The following is a 25,148-nucleotide window of genomic DNA, read 5'->3' as shown; positions in this document are numbered from 1 at the left end:
GGTTGCAGTGAGCCGAGATGGCGCCACCGCACTTCAGCCTGGGCGACAGAGCGAGACTCCATCTCAAAAAAAAAAAAAAAAAAAAAAAATTTCTGAACAGAGCTCATTCCTGTGATTCTGAATACCATGGAAAATTATTCTGGCTTTTTTGGTTTTAAAATCAATTCAAAAAAACTTTCCACATCCTGATTTCAAGTAAACACATTCGGCTATGAGGGTAAGAGGGGAAAGAAAAAAACACACAAAGGCGAGACAAGTCTCTCTTTTCAGTTTTCTTGGTTAATCCATTCTAATTAATTTCCTGAGAGGAAGTACAAGAGGTAAGCCCATTTCTTCAAACAACAGCACTGTGTGTTGACTTATCTTTTTAACGTGTATTTAAAGAGAGGATTCCTGTCAGTTTCTTTTAAATTCACTTTATAAGATGCATACTTTGAAGTAAGCTCTCTTTGGAGGTGCTTGGTTTTAAAAGAACCACCGCCGGCTAACTGCCTGTGCAACCATATAGTTCCATGAAAATCAACAAAAGACCTTCATTGCGGGTTTCACTTGGAAGATGTTTACATTGTTCTATGAGGGTTAGAAAGGCGGAAGGAGCTCCCTAAGGTTTCACAGGAAGACAGTCCAGCCTGTTTATTCATAATGGGATTTCAGTTACAGAACATTTAGATTCAGCAGGAGAATTTTAAATGGCTGAGAAAAGATGGTAAGAAAATGTTCACAAACCATTTCGTTTCCCTCTTTAATGAAAAGGGAGAAAACACTCAATGAAGAAAGTTAATGACTCTGAAGTCCAAATGAGAAGTTTAGAAACAACTTCTTGAAAAAAAAGAAAAAGTATGCATTTGTTGAATGACATTACTCAATCAACAATTTTTGATATTTTCTTTTTGTGTTTTTTTTTTCCATGCTTATTCTACAAACAGAAGGCAAGAATAAATGGTTCTTTTTTTCCCCCCAAGACGGAGTCTTGCTCTATCACCCAGGCTGGAGTGGTGCAGTGGTGTGATCTCCGCTCACTGCAACCTTCGCTTCCTGGGTTCAAGCGATTCTTCTGCCTCAGCCTCCCGAGTAGCTGGGATTACAGGCGCCCGCCACCACACCTGGCTAATTTTTGTATTTTTTTTAGTAGAGATGGGGTTTCACCATGTTAGCCAGGCTGGTCTCAAACTCCTGTCCTCGTGATCCACCCACCTCAGCCTCCCAAAGTGCTGGGATTACAGGCATGAGCCACTGTGCTGGGCCAAGAATAAATGTTGTTATGCCTTTGCTTTATTTAAAAGAAGCAGACTGGCCGGGTGCAATGGCCCACACCTGTACTCCCAGCACGTTGGTAGGCCGAGGGGGGTGGATCACCTGAGGTCAGGAGTTCAAGACCAGCTTAGCCAACATAGTAAAACCTCGTCTCTACTAAAAATACAAAAATTGGCTGGGCTTGGTGGTGCATGCGCCTGTAACCCCAGCTACTCGGGGCTGAGGCAGGAGACTCGCTTGAACCTGGGAGGTGGAGGTTACAGTGAACTGACATCGTGCCACTGAACTCCAGCCTGGGCAACAGAGCGAAACTCTGTCTCAAAAACAAGAACAACAACAACAAAAAACCACAGTGGACTTCTATTCCATCTTCGGACTATATTTCTGAAGAAAGAAATGGTGTCCTAAGCACGTTCATTTCTGATCTACCACTCAAAATATGAAATTCAACATAGGTGTATGTGACTTGAGCCACAGTAATCTGAGGCAGGCAACAGGCATCAGATTTTGCTTGCTGGGACATCGGACCAATTAGTGGAAAACATAGAGTTAAAGCCACATTGTAGACTTGAAAGTGGAACGGTAAAAATAAGAGAAGGAAGAAAGCAAAAGGCTGGCCACTGAGCAGAGAAAAGGCTCAACCGGATTCTGTCTTAAAAACTTTAGGTAGCCATTTATGAAAATTGCTGTTGTCAGCCTCCAGATTTACCATCTAGCTACTGAAAAGCTACTGGTAATGACCTCACACACTTATCAAGGAGATAACTTTGAGATGTTTCTCATTTAGAAGTATAAGATTTCAGCCAGGCATGGTGACTCATGCCTGTAATCCCAGCACTTTGGGAGGCTGAGGAGGGTGGATCACTTGAGGCCAGGAGTTCAAGACCAGCCTGTCCAACATGGTGAAACCCCATCTCTACTAAAAATACAAAAATTAGCCGGGCATGGTGGCACATACCTGTAATCTCAGCTACTCGGGAGGCTGAGGCACAGGAATTGCTTGAACCCAGGAGGCGGGGTGTTGTAGTGGGCTGAGATGTGCCACTACACTCCAGCCTGGGCGACAGAGCGAGACTCTGTCTCAAAAAAAAAGGGTACAAGGTTTCCTGGTACTATTATTTTCAAATGCCTTTGGAACACAAGGGCTTTTGAAAAAATAGGAGACAGGTCGGGCGTGGTAGCTCACGCCTGTAATCCCAACACTTTGGGAGGCTAAGGTGGGCAGATTACCCAAGGTCAGGAGTTTGAGACCAGCCTGGCCAACATGGTGAAACCCCGTCTCTACTAAAAATTCAAAAATTAGCCGAGCATGACGACGGGTGCCTGGGAGGCTGAGGCAGGAGAATCGCTTGAACCCAGGAGGCAGAGGTTGCAGTGAGCCAAGATTGCGCCACTGCACTCCAGCCTGGGCAAGAGATCAAGACTCCATCTCAAAAAAAAAAAAAAGAAAAAGAAAAAGAAAAAATAGGAGACAGAGTAGAATGTCTTACCTGCCACCCTAAGAATAAGCATAAGATTCTTTGCTTGGCAGGAAAAAATACCAGTAGACGTTTTAAAGCCTCTTCGTGTTGCTGTCTTTAAGAATGTCAAATGCTTGCAGCCTCTGCCTATGCACTCACTGCAGCCGGAAGCTGGTGGTCAGCCTAGCTGGAGCAGCTGTACAATAGGTGATGTTTGCCTCCATCTTTCCTTTAAGCTCTGCTCCATGGGAACCCTCAAGAGGAGACTACCTTAACCTAATCCAAGGAGTTCTCCAACTCTAGCAATCACTCACACAGGAAGTACCTGCAGGCAAACAGGTATTTGAACATTTGTTCAGATGCTATCGAAATTTTAGGATGTAAACCCCTGTGACCCTCTGTACCATAGTTGACATTGGGGGCCTCTGATTGCAGGGAAGAGCCTGAACCAAGAACCACTAACTCTTGTGTAATAGGATGCCAGAGCAAGGGAATCCCATCATGACCCATTTATTTCCAAACTTGTATGTTTGGAAACATTTGGAGCCTTATCTCTGCTCTTAAGTCCAATGCAGGGCAAGATTCACAAGGGCACTTCAGGAGGAGGACAGCTCACACAGTTAGTCTCGCCTTGTATTTTTGTTCTGGTGAAATAATTTTAAAACAAAGGAGCCGGGCATGGTAGCTCATGCCTGTAATCCCAGCACTTTGGGAAGCTGAGACAGGTGGATCACCTGAGGTCAGGAGTTCGAGACCAGCCTGACCAACATGGTGAAACTCCATCTCTCCTAAAAATACAAAAAAAATTAGTCGGGCATGGTGGTGCATGCCTGTAGTCCCAGCTACTCAGGAGGCTGAGGTAGGAGAATCACTTGAGCCCAAGATGCGGAGGTTGTAGTGAGCCGAAATCATGCTACTGCACTCCAGCCTGGGCAACAGAATGAAACTCTGTCTCAAAAACAAAAAACAAAACAAAACAAAACAAAAACAGACCGGGCACAGTGGCTCATGCCTGTAATCCTAGCACTTTGGGAGGCCGGGGCAGGCCGATCACTTGAGGTCAGGAGTTTGAGACCAGCCTGGTCAACATGGTGAAAACTCATCTCTACTAAAAATACAAAAATTAGCTGGGCGTGGTGGCGTGTGCTGTAATCCCTGCTACTCTGGAGGCTGAGGCAGGAGAATTGCTTGAACCCGGACGCAGAGGTTGCAGTGAGCCAATATTGTAACAATGCACTCCGGCCTGGACCACAGAGTGAGAGTGTCTCAAAAACAAACAACAACAACAACAAAAAAAACAAAAACCAAGAGGATTAGGGTTTTGAAATAGCAGGCGGTGTAATCCCAGCACATTCAGAGGCCAAGGTTGGAAGATTCCTTGAGGCCAGCAGTTCAAGGCCAGCCTAGGCAACACAATGAGACTCTATCTCTTCAAAAAATAAAACTAAAAAAAATTAACCAGGCATGATGGCATGTGCCTGTAGTCCTAGTTACTTGGGAAGCCAAGTTGGGAGGATAGTTTGAACTCAGGACAGAACTATGATTGTGCCACTGCACTCCACTCCAGCCTGGGTGACAGAGTGACACTATCTCAAAAAAAAAAAAAGAGACAAACTGAATGACAATTTTTATCTCCCCTCTTTCTCGGATCTATACTTATTCTTTTAAGCGGTGGTGAAGGAATAAAAGGAACAAGTTCCCCAGAGTAAAATAAATGGGAGTGGTGAGAGATATCAAGTAAATGATATGGAATAAATTTTTTTTTTTTTTTTTTTTTTTTTTTGAGACGGAGTCTCACTCTGTCATCCAGGCTGGAGTGCAGTGGCGCGATCTCGGCTCACTGCAAGCTCTGCCTCCCGGGTTCACGCCATTCTCCTGCCTCAGCCTCTCCGAGTAGCTGGGACTACAGGCGCCCGCCACCACGCATGGCTAATTTTTTGTATTTTTAGTAGAGACGGGGTTTCACCGTGGTCTCAATCTCCTGACCTCGTGATCTGCCCGCCTGGGCCTCCCAAAGTGCTGGGATTACAAGCATGAGCCACCACGCCCGGCCGGAATAAATATTTTTTAAATGATGTAACTGTATTGCTAAGCTAGCCAAAGTGAAATCACAATGATATGCCATTTTACATCTACTAGATTGTAAAAATTAAAAATACAGTAACAAGTGTTGAAAATGTTGGAAAATGCTTAAAACAGTCCTGATGTAGCCAGTTGCAGTGGCTCACGCCTGTAATCCCAGCACTTTGGGAGGCTGAGGTGGGTGGATCACCTGAGGTCAGGAGTTCGAGACCAGCCTGGCCAACATGGTGAAACCCCATCTCTACTAAAACTACAAAAATCAGACTGGTGTGGTAGCACGCACCTGTAATCCCAGCTATTTGGGAGGCTGAGGCAGGAGAATTGGCTTGAACCTGGGAGGCAGAGGTTATAGTGAGCCAAGATCACACCACTGCACTGCAGCCTGGGCGACAGAGTGAGACTCCAACTCAAAAGAAAAAAAAAAAGTTCTGATGTATAGTAAGTTTTATATAACTTTTTGCTATTATTATCATCATTGTAGTATTACTACTAATGTAAACACTGCTAATCTTTGGTCAGTTATATATGTCTTTTCCTAGTGTGTGTGTACTGTCTTTATAGTATTTAGTTGGTTTTTAAAAAATTTGTTGGAGAGATAGGGAATCTCTCTATGTTGCCTAGGCTGGATTCGAACTTCTGGGCTCAAGCCATCCTCCCTCTGTGGTCTTCCACCTCAGTCTCCTGTAGCTGGGACTTCAGGCACATGTCACCTATAGTGTTTTTTTTGTTTGTTTTTTGTTTTTTTTTTTTGAGACGGAGTCTCGCTCTTTCACCCAGGCTGGAGTGCAGCGGCGCGATCTCGGCTCACTGCAGGCTCCGCCCCCCGGCATTCACGCCATTCTCCTGCCTCAGCCTCCCGCGTAGCTGGGACTACAGGCGCCCGCCACTACGCCCGGCTAATTTTTTGTATTTTTAGTAGAGACGGGGTTTCACCATGTTAGCCAGGATGGTCTCCATCTCCTGACCTCATGATCCGCCCGCCTCGGCCTCCCAAAGTGCTGGGATTACAGGCGTGAGCCACCGTGCCCAGCCACTGTTTTTTGATTATGAGAAATTCTTCACTTTTTCTTTTTTTTTTGAGACAGAGTCTCGCTCTGTCACCCAGACTGGAGTGCAATGGCACGATCTCAGCTCACTGCAACCTCCGCCCCCCAGTTCAAGTGATTCTCCTGCCTCAGTTTCCCGAGTAGCTGGGATTACAGGCACCCACCACCACGCCCGGCTAATTTTTGTGTTTTTAGTAGAGACGGGGTTTCACTATGTTGGCCAGGCTGGTCTCGAACTCCTGACCTCAAGTGATCCACCCACCTCGGCGTCCCAAAGTGCTGTGATTACAAGCATGAGCCACCGCACCTGGCCGAGAAATTCTTCACTTTAATGTAGAAGATTCCTTTTGTCTTAAGAAATCCTTCCCTACATAAAGTTGTAGAGATATTCTCCTGCATGAGAATAAAGATATTCCTCGTGTATATATTTTTAAAATTATATAGTGTTGCTTTCAGTGTTTATCTTCTGTGATTTATTTTTGTGTATAGGTTTAGGTAGGGATCTAATTTTCTCCCAGTGTGGCCAGCCAATTGTTCCTGTACCTATTATTAAATATACTTTCCCTGTTCATCTGCAATGCTAAGTCATGAATCAAGTTTCTATATATGCATGGGTCTGTTTCCTGGGCTCTTTATTACATTTTATTTGTCTTTTTATCTATCCCGGCACCTATATATACTATATAATTTTATTTTATTTATTTATTTTTTTAAGATGGAGTCTCACTCTGTCAGCCAAGCTGGAGTGCAGTGGCACAATCTCGGCTCACTGCAACCTCCCCCTCCCAGGTTCAAGCAATTCTCCTGCCTCAGCCTCCTGAGTAGCTGGGACTATAGGCACACACTATCACACCCGGCTAATTTTTGTATTTTTAGTAGAGATGGGGTTTCACTATGTTAGCCATGATGATCTCGATCTCTTGACCTTGTGATCTGCCCACCTCAGCATCCCAAAGTGCTGGGATTACAGGCGTGAGCCACCGTGCCCGGCCATACTATTTTATTTTTATATTTTATTTTTTAGAGACAGCGTCTCACCCTGTCACCCAGGCCAGAGTACAGTGGTGTAATCATAACTCAGTGTAACCTTGAACTCCTGGCCTGGGCTCAAATGATTTGATCCTCTAGGAGTTCAAGACCAGCCTGGGCAACATAGTAAGACCCCCATCTACAAAAAAAAAAAAAAAAAAAGAGGTTGGCATGGTTCTTAATTTCCTATCCAAATTAAGGAATAAAACCTTGCTTGTACTATTGTTTATAGTTGTATTACTTTTTTTTTTTTTTAAGACATGAGGTTTAAGTTGTCCAAGTTGGAGTGCAGGTACTATTCACAGCTGCAATTCAAGGCACTGCAGCCTTGAACTCCTGGGCTCAAGCAGTCCTCCTGCCCCAGCCTCCCAAAATGCTAGGATTAGGCATGAGCCACTAGGTCCAGCCTTCTTTCTAGCTTCATATAGGTTTGTCCTATAGCTTGTACTCTGCCCTAGTTTCACGTAGGTCTCTTTTCCTACCTCTCCCTTCACACTACTATACTTCATTGATTCTGACATGTTCCTTTATCCGCCATCCCAGTATTTCTGAAATTCAGATGCATGTTACCCTCTGCGTTGGCCAAGTGGTGGACTTGCCATGGTTGTCTTTTCCTGACACCTTCTGGTAACAGCAAGAAAGTGCCAGCATCAAAACTTGAAGAATGGATGTCAGTGATTCAGAACAAAATTTCTGAGACTAGAGTGGAGAAGTTTTTAGGAAATGCTGCTTCACCAATGCTCTTGATGCCCCCGAGACAACTTTTTTTTTTTTTTTTTTTTTGCAATGGAGTTTCGCTCTTATTGCCCAGGCTGGAGTGCAGTGGCACCATCTCTGCTCACTGCAACTTCCGCCTCCCGGGTTCAAGCGATTGTCCTGCCTCAGCCTCCCGAGTAGCTCGGATTACAGGCATGTGCCACCACACTCAGCTAATTTTGTATTTTTAGTAGAGACAGGGTTTCTCCATGTTGGTCAGGCTGGTTTCAAACTCCTGACCTTGGGTGATCCACCCTCCTCGGCCTCCCAAAGGAGGTGGAGGTTGCAGTGAGCCAAGATCATTCCACAGCACTCCAGCCTGGGCAACAGAGCAAGACTCCATCTCAAAAAAATAAAGAATAAAATAAAAATACCTCCTGCTCATGTGAAAATTCTATTTCTGTGACACCTCTTTCTATGTCTCATTCACGTCTTGCACTCCTGTGGCAGAAACTGCTAGCTATTCACCCCAATACCATTGTCCTCTCTAAGAACTCTCAAACCAGGCAAGGTCAGCACAAGAAAAGAACACTAAAATCTCATTCATGGACATACATGGAAAATTCCTAAATGAAATACAAGAATCACTTCCACTTACATCCCATTGGCTAGAACATGTAGTCCCATGCCCATATCTAGTCGCAAAGACAACTGGGAAATTTACTCTAGGCAGCCTTGTGACCAAATAAAAACTGGTTTTACATTTACAAGGAAATCATTTCCCCCTCCCTCCACTCAGCAACAAGGTCAAGATAAGCAAGTTTCCTTGCTGTTCCCTTAAAAGCATTTATTTCTAGTTTACCTGCACACAAAGGGCTTAGCCTTTGTAGACTCAGCTTTATGAGGAAACCTTCTGATAGACTTTGAGGCTGGGCACGGTGGCTCACGCCTGTAATCCCAGCACTTCGGGAGGCCGAGGTGGGCAGATCACCTGAGGTCAGGAGTTCGAGACCAGCCTGACCAACATGGTGAAACCCTGTCTCTACTAAAAATACAAAAATTAGCCAGGCATGGTGGCACGCGCCTGTAATCCCAGCTACTCAGGAGAATCGCTTGAACCCGGGAGGCAGAGGTTGCAGTGAGCTGAGATCGCGCCATTGCACTCCAGCCTGGGTGACAGAGCGAGACTCTGTCTCCACACACACACACACACACACACGCACACAAATATATATATATGTATGTGTATATATATGTATGTGTATATATAGTATATATATGTATGTGTATATATATGCGTGTATATATATGTATGTGTGTGTGTATATATATGTGTATATATATATGTGTGTGTGTGTGTGTGTGTGTATATATATATATATATATATATAGGCCAGGCATGATGGCACACGCCTGTAGTCCCAGCTACTCGGGAGGCTGAGACAGGAGAATCACTTGAAACCGGGAGGCAGAGGTTGCAGTGAGCTGTGATCACATCACTGCACTCCAGCCTGGGTGACAGAGTGAGACTCCATCTCAAAAATAAAAAAGAAAAAGACTTTGAGATGGCCTTGTCACCTCCCCTCCTGCATTCGACTCAGCCAACAAAACTAAAATTCAAATTCACCAAGATTTGGAGCTGCCCTGAGGGAAGGGTCTGGTTTCTTGCTTCCTCTGAATTCCTGCTTTCCCTTGCCATTTTTTTTTTTTTTTTTGGCTAGCTCAGCAATACAGTTACATAATTTTAAAAATATTCACTCCTGCTTGTGTAGTTGTTTTACTGGGAAGCTTGTCCATGATATATAGACACCATCTTGCCTAAGGAGAGGTTCACCCTGATATTTTCAGAGGTGTGTTTAATACAACTTCAGACGACAGCTAATCTTCATCTTACACAAAGTATTTCAGAGAATAGAAAAGAAGGAAAGTTACACAAATCATTTTCCAAGACTTGTTTAACTCTGATACTCAAACCAGACAAGGTCAGCACACACACACACACACACACACACACACACACACACACACACACACAGAATTAAAAATTCTCATATATAAACATAGATGGAATTATGACTGAATTTTCCAGTTAAATGAGCCAATAAATTCTCTTTTGTTCTTAAAAAGCAAAAATGAAAAACATTGCTCATAAACATACTGTTAAAATCCCCAAATAAAATACAAGCAAATCCAGTCCTAGAAAAAAATAACATGACTCAAAAATAATTCCATAGCCAGGCATGGTGGCTCAGCCCGGTAATCCCAGCACTTTGGGAGGCCAAAGTGGGCAGATCACCTGAGGTCAGGGGTTCAAGACCAGCCTGGCCAACATGAAACCCAGTCTCTACTAAAAATTCAAAAATCAGCTGGGCATGGTGGTACATGCCTGTAATTCCAGCTACTCTGTAGGCTGAGACAGAAGAATCACTTGAACCTGAGAGGCGGAGGTTGCAGTGAGCCAAGATCACACCACTGCACTCCAGCCTGGGCAACAGAGCGAGACTTCATCTCAAAATAATAATAATAATAATTTCATGATGGATGTTTTGGGTTTTTTGTTTTTGTTGTTTTGAGACAGGGTCTCCTTGTGTTGCCCAGGCTGGAGTGCAGTGGCATGATCTCGGCTCACTGCAACCTCCGCCTCCTAGGTTCAAGCAATTCTCGTGCCTCAGCCTCCCCAGTAGCTGGGATTACAGGTGGGCGCCACCACGCCTAGCTACATTTCTTTATTCTTTATAGAGATGGGGTCTCGCCACGTTGGTCAGGCTGATGTTGAACTCCTGGATTCAACCAATCCTCCTGACTCAGCCTCTCAAAGCGCTGGGATTACAAGTGAGAGTCACCGTGCCCAGTGTTTTTTGTTTTTTTTTAAATAAATTTTATTGTGTATATTTCAGGTTTACAACATGATGTAACAGGATATATATAGATAGTAAAATGGTTACTATAGTGAAGCAAATTAACATAACTTTTACCTCACATAGTTACATTTTTGTGTGTGACAAGAGCAGCTAAAATCTATTTATTTAACAAAAATGTCTAATATAATACAACTTTATTACCTATAGTCCTCATGTTGTACATTGGATCTCTAGACTTGTTCATTCCACATATCTACTACTTTGTATCTTTTGATCTAAATCTTTCATCTCCTCCCCACCCCACAATGATGGTTTAACAACAGAAAATATGTCAATATGGCCAGGCTTGGTGGCTCATGCCTGTAATCCCAGCACTTTGGGAGGCCAAGGTGGGCAGATCACTTGAGGCCAGGAATTGGAGACCAGCCTGGCCAAGGTGGTGAAACCCTGTCTCTACTAAAATACAAAAATCAGCCAGGTGTGGTGGCAGGTGCCTGTAATCTCAGCTACTCAGGAGGATAAATTGGGAGAATCTCTTGAACCTGGGAGGCAGAGATTGTGTGAGCCCAGATCACACCACTACACTCCAGCCTGGGCGACAGAGTGAGCCTCTGTCTCAAAAAGAAAGAAAGAGGCTGAGCGCAGTGGCTCATGCCTGTAATCCCAGCACTTTGGGAGGCTGAGGTTGTTGGATCACCTGAGGTCAGGAGTTCAAGACCAGCCTGGCCAACATGCTAAAACCCCGTCTCTACTAAAAATATAATAATTAGCTAGGTGTGGTGGTGGGCACCTGTAATCCCAGCTACTCAGGAGGCTGAGACAGGAAAATCGCTTGAACCTGAGAAGCAGAGGTTGCAGTGAGGCGAGATTGTGCCACTGCACTCCAACCTGGGTGACAAGAGCGAAACTCAGTCTCAAAAAAAAAAAGAGGCCAAGTGCAGTGTCTCATGCCTGTAATCCCAGCACTTTAGGAGGCCCAAGTGGGCAGATCACCAGAGGTCAGGAGTTCAAGACCAGTCTGGCCAACATGGTAAAACCCTGTCTCTACTAAAAATACAAAAAAATTAGCTGGGAGTGGTGATGTGCACCTGTAATCCCAGCTACTTGGGAGGCTGAGGCAAGAGAATCGGTTGAACCTGGAAGGCAGAGATTGCAGTGAGCTGAGATTGTCCCACTGCACTCCAGCCTGGGTGACAGAGCAAGACTCCTTCTGAAAAAAAAAAAAAAAAAAAAGGAAAAGAAAGGGAAGGAAGTAAATATATCAACATAATTTAATTTACCAGATTAACAGATTTAAGGAGAAAGCCACATGGTCCTATCAATAGATATGGAAATCAGAGAACATATTTGATAAAAGTCAATATTAATTCACGACAAACTAGAAATAGAAGGAAACTTCCTTAATCTGGTAAATGGACCCTACCTAAGACATTCAACACTTGTTCAAGTTCTGCATAATTAGAAGCTAGACGTGGCTCTGACTTTGTGTGAAAATAACACAAGGAAAGAGTCAGGCTGCTTGTCCAGGTCTAGGTTATATGCCATTAGTTATTTCTCCCAAATGAGCAACTTCGCCCAAGTCAGCTCCTCCCAGAAGAGTAGTTCACTTTTCTAGGTTTATCACTGTTCCTTCAAAGTCTGGTCACTAACCCGTGACCACTGTACACATGTAGGAGTACTCCTCATGATCATCTAGTTCAGTCCACTTATCTTACAGGTGACATCTATGAAGTCCAGAGTAAAAGGCCCGAGGTAAAATATGAGCTCAGCTAATGGCACACCTGAGAATGGGATCCGGGCCTCCCTATACCCAGTCCCTCCTCCTTACACTTCTCTCTCATGAGCAAAATCAAATGGTACTCAATTTCTTATGCAGCTTAACTATTTCCTTTAAGATTCTGGGCTTCTCTGGATACTTATGACCTCAGGGACTTACGTTATTTCTTTTTATTTCCTTTTTTTTTTTTGAGACGAAGTCTTGCTCTGTCGCCCAGGCTGGAGTGCAGTGGCTTGATCTCAGCTCACTGCAACCTCTGTCTTCCAGGTTCAAGCGATTCTCCTGCCTTAGCCTCCCAAGTAGCTGGGATTACAGGCACGAGCCACCATGCCCAGCTAATTTTTTTTTTTTTTTTTGAGACGGAGTCTCGTTCTGTGGCCCAGGCTGGAGTGCAGTGACGCAATCTTGGCTCACTGCAAGCTCCGCCTCCCGGGTTCATGCCATTCTGCTGCCTCAGCCTCCCAAGTAGCTGGGATTACAGGCGCCCGCCACCATGCCCGGCTAATTTTTTGTATTTTTACTAGAGAGGGGCTTCACTGTGTTAGCCAGGATGGTCTTGATCTCCTGACCTCGTGATCTGCCCGCCTCGGCCTCCCAAAGTGCTGGGATTACCGGCGTGAACCACCACACCTGGCCAATGCCCAGCTAATTTTTTGTATTTTTAGTAGAGACAGGGTTTCACCATATTAGCCAGGCTGGTCTCGAACTCCTGACCTCAAGTGATCCGCCTGCCTCGGCCTTCCGAAGTGCTGGGATTACAAGTGTGAGCCACCACACCCAGCCGTTTCCTTTTATTTTCTTTTAGAGACAGGGTGTTTCTCTGTCACCAGGCTGGAGTGCAATGGCATGATTATGGCTCAGTACAGCCTCAACATCCTGTGCTCAAGCAATCCTCCCACCTTAGCCTCCTCAGTAGCTGGGACTACAGGCACTGGCCACTATGCCCAGCTAATTTTTCATTTTTACTAGAGATGAGGTCTGTCTGCATTGCCCAGGCTCGTCTCAAACTCCTGGGCTCAAGTGATCCTCCCGAAGTGTTAGGATTACTGATGTGAGCCACCAAGCCTGGTCTACCTTCTGTCTTGAGTGGCAATACTGGGAGGGGGTGAAGGAAGAGGGAGGACAGGTGAAATGAGCTAGAGATGCAAACTTTCCCAGAAGAAACTGAATGCCTATTTTTATTTATTTTTTGAGACGGAGTCTCACTCTGTCGTCCAGGCTGCAATACAATGGCATGATCCCGGCTCACTGCAACCTCTGCCTCCCAGGTTTAAGCGATTCTCGTGCCTCAGCCTCCCGAGGAGCTGGATTACAGGCACGTGCCACCACGCCCTGCTAATTTTTGTATTTTCAGTAGAGACAGGGTTTCCCTATGTTGGCCAGGCTGGTCTTGAACTCTAGACCTCAGGTGATCCACCTGCCTTGGCCTCCCAAAGTGCTGGGATTACAGGGGTGAGCCACCGCACCCAGTCAGGAATGCTTATTTTTAGGATCAATTTAGGGTAGGGAGTTAAAGAAGCCCAAGGGGGCTTTCAGGAAGTAGGGGGTCACATTGCAGGAGGTAGGAGGGACAGTCCACAGTGTATGATTGTGCAAGTTGTGGATGGTGTGACTTTCAGAGGTACCAGTCACATCATACTCATTGCAGATTTGCGTGTGTATTACAACAATCTTGGGGGCAGATGACAGCAAAGCATCCTGAAGGAACATTCTGGAAAGGTACCACTAGTATTAGCCATACTGCTAAGGAGAGGGTCCAATTGCATCAGGGTGGGAATAAGATCTGGGGATGCGCCTGCCTTACTCGATTTTAGAATTCAGACCTGGGTACCATGGCCAGATACTACACAGCAGGAATTCCTGTGGGGAGCAATGGATTCCAAGCTCCAGCTCCTTCTTCCCTTGGGCTCTTCTTTTCACTCTGGCTCTGCCAGGAATCAGCTTCAACTAGTCACCTACTGCCTGCTCCTGGGTCCAGGCTCTTATCTCTGGCACTTCTGTCTCTTCTCTGCCACATCACTGTCCTCCAGTCTAATCTCCATGGCCTGAGTTGTAATAAGTGCCTTGGGAAATTATAACTGCCTTACTAGGAAGTAATTACTTTGGCATTTTCTTCATGGAGAATGCTTCTGTCAATAAAAAGAAAAAAAAAGATATGAAGTGACTGGTAGTATGCTTGCAGAAATTAAAAACCTCTTCACAAAAAGAAATGTTGTGGCCAGGCACAGTGGCTCATGCCTGAATCCTAGCACGTTGGGAGGCCGAGGGAATTGCTTGATCCCAGGAGTATGAGACCAGCCTAGGCAACATGGTGAAATCTCATCTTCTCTACAAAAAATTAGCTGGGTGTGGTGGTGTGTGCCTGTAGTCCCAGCTACTTGGGTGGCTGAGGTAGGAGGATCACCCGTGCCTGTGAAGGCTGAAGCTGCAGTGAGCCATGATCGAGCCACTGCCCTCCAGCCTGGGTGACAGAGTGAGACCTTGTCTCACAAAAAAAAAAAAAAAAAAAAAAGAGTCTTAGAAAGTTGTCAGATTATCAGAGATCATCAAAGATACAAAGAAATCTTTTGTGAAATCCAAGATACAACTAAGAATCATAAGAATCTCTTTGAGGGATTAAAGATGTAATCAAACGGCTTGAAGGAACAAATCAAATGCCAGTGGTAAATCCTGTTGTTATTTTAGGCCACAATGAAAAACAGGAATGAAAAGAAACAGGAAAAATTATTGGAAAACAAGAACTCAGTGGAAATATCACTAGTTTTTACAAGGGCTTTTGCAAAACTTTCAGGAATGAAACATACTTTAATGAAGTTAATTTAAGTCAGGAGACAAAGCCTGAATTCAAAAGGGTCAAAACAGGTCCAAGGTTAAGACCTTGGATTTAAAATACTTAAATACTTCTGCTCTAAATTTTATTTTCTCCTTTCTGCTAACTTTGGGCTTAGTTTGTTCTTTTTCTAGTTCCTTGAGATGTGAAGTTAGGTTGTTTATTTGAGATCTTTCTTTTTCCTTAATGTAGGCATTTATTGCTATCCACTTCCCTCTTACCTGTGTGTTTGCTGCGTCTCATGAGTTTTGCATGTTGCGTTCCATTTTTGTTTGTCTCAAGATACTTTTTGATTTCACTTTTGATTTGTTCAGGAGTATGTCATTTAATTTCTACATATTAATTTTTTTTTTTTTTTTTTTTTGAGATGGAGTCTCACTGTGTCGCCCAGGCTGGAGTGCAGTGGCGCAATCTCGGCTCACTGCAAGCTCCGCCTCCTGGGTTCACGCCATTCTCCTGCCTCAGCCTCTCCTAGTAGCTGGGACTACAGGTGCCCGCCACCATGCCTAGCTAATTTTTTGTATTTTTAGTAGAGACGGTGTTTCACCATGGTCTCGATCTCCTGACCTCGTGATCCGCCCGCCTCGGCCTCCCAAAGTGCTGGGATTACAAGCGTGAGCCACCGTGCCCGGCCTACATATTAATTTTTAAAAATTCCTTCAGTTATTGATTTCTAGTTTTATACTATTATGATCTGAAAAAATACTTTAGATGATTTTAATATTCTTAAATTTGTTAAGACTTGTTCTGTGGCCCAAAACATGATCTATCTGGAAGAATGTTCCATGTGTGCTTGAAAAGAATGTGTATTCCACTGCTATTGGATGGCATGTTGCATATATGAGCAGATGTTAGGTTCATTTGGTCTATAGCATTATACAAGTCTTCTATTTCCTTACTGATTTTTCTGTCTGGATGATTCCATTGTTGAAAGTGGGGTACTGAAGTTCTTTATTAACGTATTGCTGTCTATTTCTCTCTTCAGTTTTGTTAATATTTGCTTTCTATATTTAGGTGCTCCAATGTTGGGTGCAGGTATATTTACAATTGTTATATCCTGTATTAATTGACCCTTTCATCATCATATATTAACCTTCTTTGTTTCTCATGACAGACCAAGTGAAAGTCTATTTTTTTCTTTTTTCTTTCTTTCTTTTTCTTTTTTTCATGGAAGGACAAGGGAGGAGGAGCAGAAGGAGAGAGAGGGAGCTGAAAGATTGTTTTGTCTGATGTAAGTATAGCCACCCTTTCGCTCCCCTGGTTACTGTTTGCATGAAATATCTTTTTCCATCCCTTCACATTCAGTCTGTGTGTCCCCTTAATGCTAAAATGAGTCTCTTGTAAGTAGCATATTGTTGGATCTGTTTTTTTTTAAATCCATTCAGCTACTCTGTATTTTGATTGGAGAATTTAATTCATTTACATTTAAAGTAATTATTGACAGGTAAAGTATTTATTGATAGGTAAGGACTTACTGTTGTCATTTTGTTAATTATTTACTGACTACTTTGTTGTTTCTTTCTTTCAATCTTGCTTTCTTCCTTTGTGATTTGTTGAATTTTTTTGTAATGGTATGCTTTGATTCCTTTCTTTTTCTTTTTCTTTCTTTCTTTTTTTTTTTTTTTAAATCACCCAGGCTGGAGTGCAGTAGCACTATTTCAGCTCACTGCAACCTCTGCCTCCCAGATTCAAATGGTCCTCCTGTCTTAGCCTCCCAAGTGGCTGGGAATACAAGCATGTGTCACCACGCTCAGCAAATTTGTGTATTTTTAGTAGAGATGGGGTTTCACCATGTTGGCCAAGCTGGTCTCGAACTCCTGGCCTCAAGTGATCCACCAGCCTTGGCCTTCCAAAGTGCTGGGATTACAGGTGTGAGCCATTGCACCCAGACTTAGGCTGTTTTATTTATTTATTTAGACAAAAAGTATCACTCTGTCACCCAGGCTGGAGTGCAGTGGCACAATCTTGGCTCACTGCAACCTCCGCCTCCTGGGTTCAAGCCATTCTCCTGCCTCAGCCTCCTGAGTAGCTGGGATTACAGGTGCATGCCACCATGCCTGGCTAATTTTTGTATTTTTAGTAGAGATGGGGTTTCATCATGTTGATCAGGCTGGTCTCAAACTCCTGATCTTGTGATCTGCCCGCCTCAGCCTCCCAATGTGCTGGGATTACAGGCGTGAGCCACCGTGCCCAGCCTAAGCTGTATTTTTTTTTTTTTTTTTTGAGACGGAGTCTCGCTCTGTCACCCAGGCTGGAGTGCAGTGGCGCAATCTCGGCTCACTGCAAGCTCCGCCTCCTGGGTTCACACCATTCTCCTGCCTCAGCCTCTCCGAGTAGCTGGGACTACAGGCGCCCGCCACCACGCCTGGCTAAATTTTTTGTATTTTTAGTAGAGACGGGGTTTCACCGTGGTCTCGATCTCCTGACCTCGTGATCCGCCCGCCTCGGCCTCCCAAAGTGCTGGGATTACAAGCGTGAGCCATCGTGCCCGGCCGCCTAAGCTGTTTTATGTTGCTATAAAGATTGGGCAATTTATAAAGGAAAGGCTGAGGCTGGATGCAGTGTCTCACGCCTGCAATCCCAGCACTTTGGGAGGCTGAGGTGGGCAGATCACCTGAGGTCGGGAGTTCAAGACCAGCATGACCAACATGGAGAAATCCCGTCTCTACTAAAAATACAAAAAATTTAGCTTGAACCCAGGAGGCAGAGGTTGAGGTGAGCCGAGATCAAGTCATTGCGCTCCAGCCTGGGCAACAAGAGTGAAACTCCGTCTCAAAAAAAAAAAAAAAAAAAAAAAGGCTGGGTGATTTGTAAAGGAGAGATTTATTTAGCATGGCTCTGCTGGTTGAAAGGTTCAACATAGGCATCTGATGGGGGCCTAAAGTTGCTTCCACTCACGGTGGAGGGTGAAAGGGAGCTAGCACGTGCAGAGACCGCATAGTGAGAGAGGAAGTGACAAAGAGGTGGGAGGTGCCAGGCTCTTTTTAACAACCAGCTCTCTCTGGGACTAACAGAGAGACAACACATTTATCCTGCCTACCCCACGCAGAGAGGGCATTAATCTATTAAAGAGGAATCTGCCCCCATGACCCAAACAACTCTCATTAAGCCACACTCCCAATATTGGGGATCAAATGTCAACATGAGATTTGGAGGAGAGAAACATCCAAACTATGTACCTACCAGAGGTTTTTTTCTTTATAGTTACCATGGGGCTTATAGAAAACACCTTATGATTATAACGTTCTAATTTAAGCTGATAACAATTTAACTTCAATTGCATACAAAATCTATATACTTTTACTCCTACCACATACATTCTATACATTAACAGTGAACTATCCAGAAAAGAAATTAAGAAAATGATCCCATTTACAATAGCACCAAAAAGAATAAAATATTTAGGAATAAATTTAACCAGGAAGGTGAAGAATCTGTACATTGAAAGCTGTAAGATATTGATGAAAGAAAGAATAGAGTTACGCATGGTGTCTCACACCTGTAATCCCAGCACTTTGGGAGTCCGAAGCAGGAGGATTGCTTGAGCTCAGAAGATCAAGAACAGCCTGGGCAATAGAGTGAGACCTCATCTCTACAAAGAAGAAGAAGGAGGAGGGGGAGGAGGAGGAAGAGGAAACAACTAAATGGAAAGCTATTACATCTTAATGGATTGGAAGAATCAATATTGTTAAAACGTTTATAGTACACAAAGCTATCTACAGATTCAATCCCTATCAAAATTCTAATCCCTATCACAATTCTAATGCTATTCTTTACAGAAATAAATAGAAAAACAGTCATAAAATTCATACAAAACCACAAAAAAATCCAAATACCCAAAGCAATCTTGAGGAAGAAAAAGAATTCTGGAAACATCACACTCCCTAATTTCAAGCTATATTATAAAGCTATAGTAGTCAGAATAATATGATACTGGCATTAAAAGAGACACACTGACCAATGGAACAATAGACAGAGCCCAGAAATAAAACTATGTATATATGGTTAACTAATCTTTGAGAAGGGTACCAAGAATACACAATGGAAAAAGGAAAGTCTCTTCAATAAGTGATGTTGAAGCTGGATGTGGGGGCTCACGCCTGTAATCCCAGGACTTTGAGAGGCTAAGGCGGGTGGATCACCTGAGGTCAGGAGTTCCAGACCAGCCTGGCCAACATGGCAAAACCCCATTTCTCTTAAAACATGCAAAAATTAGCTGGGCGTGCTGGTGCACGCCTGTGATCTCAGCTACTCAGGATGCTGAGGCAGAATTGCTTGAAGCCAGGAGGCAGAGGCTGCAGTGAGCTGAGGTCACGCCACTGCACTACAGACTGGGCGACAGAGTGAGACTCTGTCTCAAAAAAATAGATAAATAAATAGGGCGAGCATGGTGGCTCAGGCTTGTAATCCCAGCACATTTGGAGGCTGAGGTGGGCGGATCACCTGAGGTCAGGAGTTCGAGACCAGCCTGGCCAACATGGTGAAACCCTGTCTCTACTAAAAATACAAAAATTGGCCAGGCATAGTGGCACATGTCAGCTACTTGGAAGGCTGAGGCAGGAGATTTGCTTGAACCTGGGTGTTGTAGTAAGCCAAGATCGCACCACTGCATTCCATCCTGGGTGGCAGAGTGAGACTCCATCTCAAAAAAAAAAAAAAAAAAAAACCAACAACAAAAAAAATTAAAAATAAATAAATAAATAAGTGATGTTGGGAAAACTGTATGTCACATGCAAAAAAAAATGAAATTGGACCCTTACATTATGTACAAAAATTAACTCAAAATGACTTAAATGTAAGACTTGAAATATAAAACTCCCAGAAGAAAACATAGGAAAAACCTTGATATTAGGGGAAAAGTTTCTTGACATTGGTCTTTATAATTACTTTTTGGCTGTGACACCAAAGCTCAGGCGATAAAAGTAAAAATAAACAAATGGAACTACATCAAACTAAAATGCTTCTGCGTAGCAAAGGAAACATCAACAAAATGAAAAGGCAACCTATGGAATGAGGGCAAATTTGAAAAAAAGTTAATATAGGCCAGGCGCGGTGGCTCACGCCTGTAATCTCAACACTTTGGGAGGCCGAGGCGGGCGGATCACTTGAGGTCAGGAGTTCAAGACCAGCCTGGCCAATATGGTGAAACCCCATCTCTACTAAAAATACAAAAATTATCCAGGCATGGTGGTGCACGCCTGTAATTCCAGCTACTCAGGAAGCTGAGGTAGGAGAATTGCTTGAACCTGGGAAGTGGAGGTTGCAGTGAGCTGAGGTCACACGACTTCACTTAGTCTTGGCGATGGAGTGAGACTCTGTCTCAAAAAAAAAAAAAACAGGTTAATATAAAGAAAATAAGAAACTCATACAACTTACCAGCAAAAAACCAAATAACCAGAATTTTAAAATTATTTTTATTATTTTTTTGAGACGGAGTCCCCTTCTGTTGCCCAGGCTGCAGTGCAATGGCGAGATCTCGGCTCACTGCAACCTCCACCTCCTGTGTTAAGCGATTCTTCTGCCTCAGCCTCCTGAGTAGCTGGGATTACAGGCACCTGCCAACACGCTCGGTTAATTTTTTGAATTTTTAGTAGAGACGGGGTTTCACCATGTTGACCAGGCTGGTCTCAAACTCCTGACTTCAGGTGATCTACCTGTCTCAGCCTCCCAAAGTTCTGGGATTACAGGCATGAGCCACTGCGCCTGGCCACAAATAACCCAATTTTTTAAAAGGGCAAAAGATCTTGAATATAGATTTTTCCAAAGAAGCCATACAAATGGCCAAAACTACATGAAAAAGTGCTCAACAGCACTAATTGTCAGAGAAATGCAAGTCAAAACTCCAGTGAAGTATTGCCTGACATCTGTTAGAATGGTTATCAAAAAGACAAGGAACATGAAGTTTTGGTAAGAGTGTGGAGAAAAAAGAACTCTTGTATGTCGTTGGTGGGAATGTCAGTCGGTACAGCCATTATGAAAAAGAGTATGGAAGTTTCTCAAAAGTTAAAAATAGGGCCAGGTGTAGTGGCTCGCATCTGTAGTCCCAGCACTTTGGGAAGCTGAAGCAGGGGAATTGCTTGAGCCCAGGAGTTTGAGACCAGCCTTGGCAACATAGTGATACCCCATCTCTATAAAAAAATACAAAAATTAGCCAGGTGTGGTGGTACACACCTATGGTTCCAGATACTCAGGAGGCTGAGGTGGGAGGATTGCTTGAGCCTGGGAAGTGGAGGTTGCAGTGAGCTGAGATCATGCCATTGCATTCTAGCCTGGGCAACAGAGTGAAGCTCTGGCTAAAAAAAAAAAAAAAAAAAAAAAAAAAAATTAGGTCCTAGGCAAAACCCGAGTCCTGTCCTCTTGCTTTCCTCCCCAGACAGCATGAGCTTTACCACTCGCTCCACCACCTCCTCCACCAACTACTGGTCCCTGGGCTCTGTCCAGCTGCCCAGCTACTTGGCCCAGCTGGTCAGCAGCGTGGCCAGTGTCTATGCAGGTGCCGGGGGCTCAGGCTCCCGGATCTCCGTGTCCCACTCCACAAGCTTCTGGGGCGGCTTGGGGGACCTGGTGGGAATAGGGGATATCCAGAACGAGAAGGAGACCATGCAAGGCCTGAGTGACTGTCTGGCCTCCTACCTGGACAAAGTGAGGAGCCTGGGAGACCGAGAAATGGAGGCTGGAGAGCAAAGTCCAGGAGCATCTGGAGAAGAAGGGACCCCAGGTCAGAGACTAGGGGCATTACTTCAAGACCACTGAGGACTTGAGGGTTCAGATCTTCACAAGTACTGTGGACAGTGCCTGCATCATTCTGCAGATTGACAGTGCCCATATAGCTGCTGATGACTTTAGAGTCAAGTGTGAGACAGAACTGGCCACGTGCCGGTCTGTGGAGAGTGACATCTATGGGCTCCTCAAGACCACTGATGACACCAATGTCACTCAGCTGAAGCTGGAGACAGAGATTGAGGCTCTCAAGGAGGAACTGTTCTTCATGAAGAAGACCCACAAAGAGGAAGTAAAAGGCCTCCAAGCCCAGATTGCCAGCTCTGGGTTGACCATGGAGGTAGATGCCCTCAAATCTCAGGACCTGGCCAAGATCATGGCAGACATGCATGCCCAATATGACAAGTTGGCTCAGAAGAACCGAGAGGAGCTGAGCAAGTACTGGTCCTAGCAGACTGAGGAGAGCGCCAAGCAGTCCGCTGAGATCAGAGTTGCTGAGATAATGCTCACGGAGCTGAGACATACACTCCAGTCCTTGGAGATCAACCTGAACTCAATGAGAAATCTGAAAGCCAGGTTGGAGAACTGCCTGAGGGAGGTGGAGACCCGCTATGCCATGCAGATGGAGGGTTCTGCTGCACTTGGAGTTGGAGCTGGCACAGACCTGGGCAGAGGGGCAGCACCAGGTCCAGGAATATGAGGCTCTGCTGAACATAAAGATCAAGCTGGAGGCTGAGATCACCACCTACCACCACCTGCTGGAAGACGGGGAGGGCTTCAATCCTGGTGATGCCCTGGATAGCAGCAACTCCTTCCAAAGCATCCAGAAGACCACCACTCACAGGATAGTGGACGGTATAGGAGGTCCCCTAGGTGTTTGAGACCAACGACACCAAAGTGCCGAGATATTCAGCCAGCAGAAGCAGGGTATCCTTTGGGGAGTAGGAGGCTGATAAAACATTCAGAGGTCATTGGGGAAAAAATTTTTAAATAGAACTACCATACAATCCAACAATCCCACTTCCGAGTATATATCCAAAGGAAATGGAATCAGTATCTCAAAGAGATATCTGCATTCCCATGTTAATTGCAGCATTATTCACAATAGCCAAGATATGGAAACAACCTAAGTGTCCATGGATGGATGAACGAATGAAGAAAATTTTGGTGTATATATATACAATGGGATATCATTCAAGCCACGTAAAAGAAGAAAATCTTGTAATATGCAACAACATTGATGAAAGCAGAAGACCTTATGCTAAGTGAAATAAGCCAGACCCAGAAAGACACATAACGTATGATTTCACTTACTTGTAGAATCTAAAAAAGTCAAACTCATAGAAGCAGAGAGTAGAACGATGGTTGCCAAAGGCTGAGGAGTAGGAGAAATGAAAAGATGTTGATCACAGGATATAAACTTTCAGCTATAAGAAGAACAATTTCTGAGCTTGGCTCAGACCCCCACATCTAAATAAAAAAAAGATGAACAAGTTCTAGGGATCTACTGAACAGCAAGGGTAGCATTGAATGTGTTAATTTGATTGTGATAATCATTACAAAATCTATACACGTATATCAAATCATCATGCTGTATGCCTTGAGTATATCAATCTTTGTCAATTAATTTTTTTTTTTTTGACAGAGTCTCGCTCTGTCACCCAGGCTAGAGTGCAGTGGCAGGACCTTTGCCTCCCAGGTTCGCATGATTCTCATGCCTCAGCCTCCCAAGTAGCTGGGATTACAGGCGCCTGCCACCACTCCTGGCTAACTTTCATATTTTTTTGTTGGTTTGTTTGTTTTGTTTTGTTTTTGAGATGGAGTGTCGCTCTGTCTCCAGGCTGGAGTGCAGTGGCACGATGTCAGCTCATTGCAACCTCCAATTCCCTGGTTCAAGCAATTCTCCTGCCTCAGCCTCCCGAGTAGCTGGGATTACAGTAACGTGCCACCATGCCTGGCTAATCTTTTTGTATTTTTAGTAGATATGGGGTTTCACCATGTTGGCCAGGCTGGTCTCACACTCCTAACCTCAGGTAATCCGCCCACCTCGGCCTCCCAAACTGTTGGGATTACAGGCGTGAGCCACCGTGCTTGGCCTAATTTTTGTATTTTTAATAGAGATGGGGGTTTCACCATGTTAGCCAGGCTGGTCTTGAACTCCTGACCTCAAGTGATCCACCCACCTCGGCCTCCCAAAGTGCTGAGATTACAGGTGTGAGCCACTGTCCCCAGTCTAATTTTTTTTTTTTTTTTTTTTTTTTTGAGATTGTCTTGCTCTGTTACCCAAGCTGGAGTGCAGTGATGCCATCACAGTTCACTTTGACTTCGAACCCCTTGGGCTCAAGCAATCCTTCTGCCTTAGCCTCCCAAGTAGCTGGGACTACAGGTGTGTACCACCACAACTGGATAATATTTTTTTTTTGAGACAGGGTCTCAATCCCATTGCCCAGGCTGGAGTGCAGTTGCACAATCATGGTTCACTGCAGCCTTTACTTCCCTGACTAAGGTGATCCTCCCACCTCAGCCTCCTGCATAGCTGGGACTACAGGCACATGCCACCATGCCTGGCTAATTTTTGTATTTTTTTGTAGAGACAGGGTTTTGCCTTGTTGCCCAGGCTGATCTCAAATTCCTGAGCTCAGGCAATCTGCCTGCCTCAGCCTCCCAGAGTGCTGAGATTACAGGCATGAGTCACCACACCTGGCCTCGCCTATTTTAAAAAGAGAGAGACTTGAATACTTACAACAGGAAGCAGAAGACTGAAGTGAGTTCTGTGATCTAATCAAACATTGTCAGAAATTTCCAAAAGACATAGCAAGTGCTCTTGTTCACAAAGAAAATTAAATTCAAGTTTTGAGTAATGGCATTGTGCAGCTGAAATAGCTGCAGGTGACCAGACTGAGAAATTAAAAAACAGATGATGAATGTCTCACACAAGGAACCTTTGTTAACAATAATTGAAAACTATATAGACCATTTCTAATCCAAACTGAGTGCTGAGTTGATAGCTTGGCAAGGGCTGGAAAACAGAGAAGTTGGAACACAACTCTTGCTTGTTGCATCAAGCCATAGATCTGCTAGAAAATGAATATAAAACCTTACATCAAGGCCAGGCGCAGTGGCAGAGGCTGCAGTGAGCTGAGATTGTGTCGCTGCACTCCAGTCTGGGTGACAGAGTGATACTCCGTCTAAAAAAAAAAAAAAAGAATGAGAAGGGAAGAGAAAGATAAGACATACCAGCTACAGAGTAGGTAAAATTCTGCAAGTAGAGAATTCGAGGAATGGAGGATGAAGGGCAGAAAGCAAAGATCTTACCCAGGTTTCTCTTGGTGCTAAGAAAGGTCGTGACAGCTAGTTGACAGCACATACCCCAGAATGAGCTCTAACTGGCAA

The 25,148-nt window shown here is 44.3% G+C and overlaps 1 protein-coding gene and 1 pseudogene across 1 annotated transcript in view; one reads left to right on the top strand and one right to left on the bottom strand.

Annotated features, from left to right (window-relative positions):
• Positions 1 to 24,932, bottom strand: part of SERINC5 (serine incorporator 5) — a 188,135-nt gene extending 163,203 nt beyond the window's left edge. Inside the window, exon 1 of the mRNA XM_058440762.1 lies at positions 24,858 to 24,932. The gene's annotated coding sequence lies outside the window, so the exon portion shown is untranslated. The remainder of the gene's footprint in view (positions 1 to 24,857) is intronic.
• LOC116470553 (keratin, type I cytoskeletal 18-like) lies at positions 21,414 to 22,700 on the top strand (annotated as a pseudogene).
• Positions 24,933 to 25,148: the final 216 nt, after the last annotated feature.

This window comes from Hylobates moloch, unplaced genomic scaffold (assembly GCF_009828535.3).
Source record: "Hylobates moloch isolate HMO894 unplaced genomic scaffold, HMol_V3 SCAFFOLD_6, whole genome shotgun sequence".
Taxonomy (NCBI): Eukaryota; Metazoa; Chordata; class Mammalia; order Primates; family Hylobatidae; genus Hylobates; species Hylobates moloch.
Note: the sequence above shows the minus strand (reverse complement) of the source record. Positions and strands in the feature narration are given on the sequence as shown.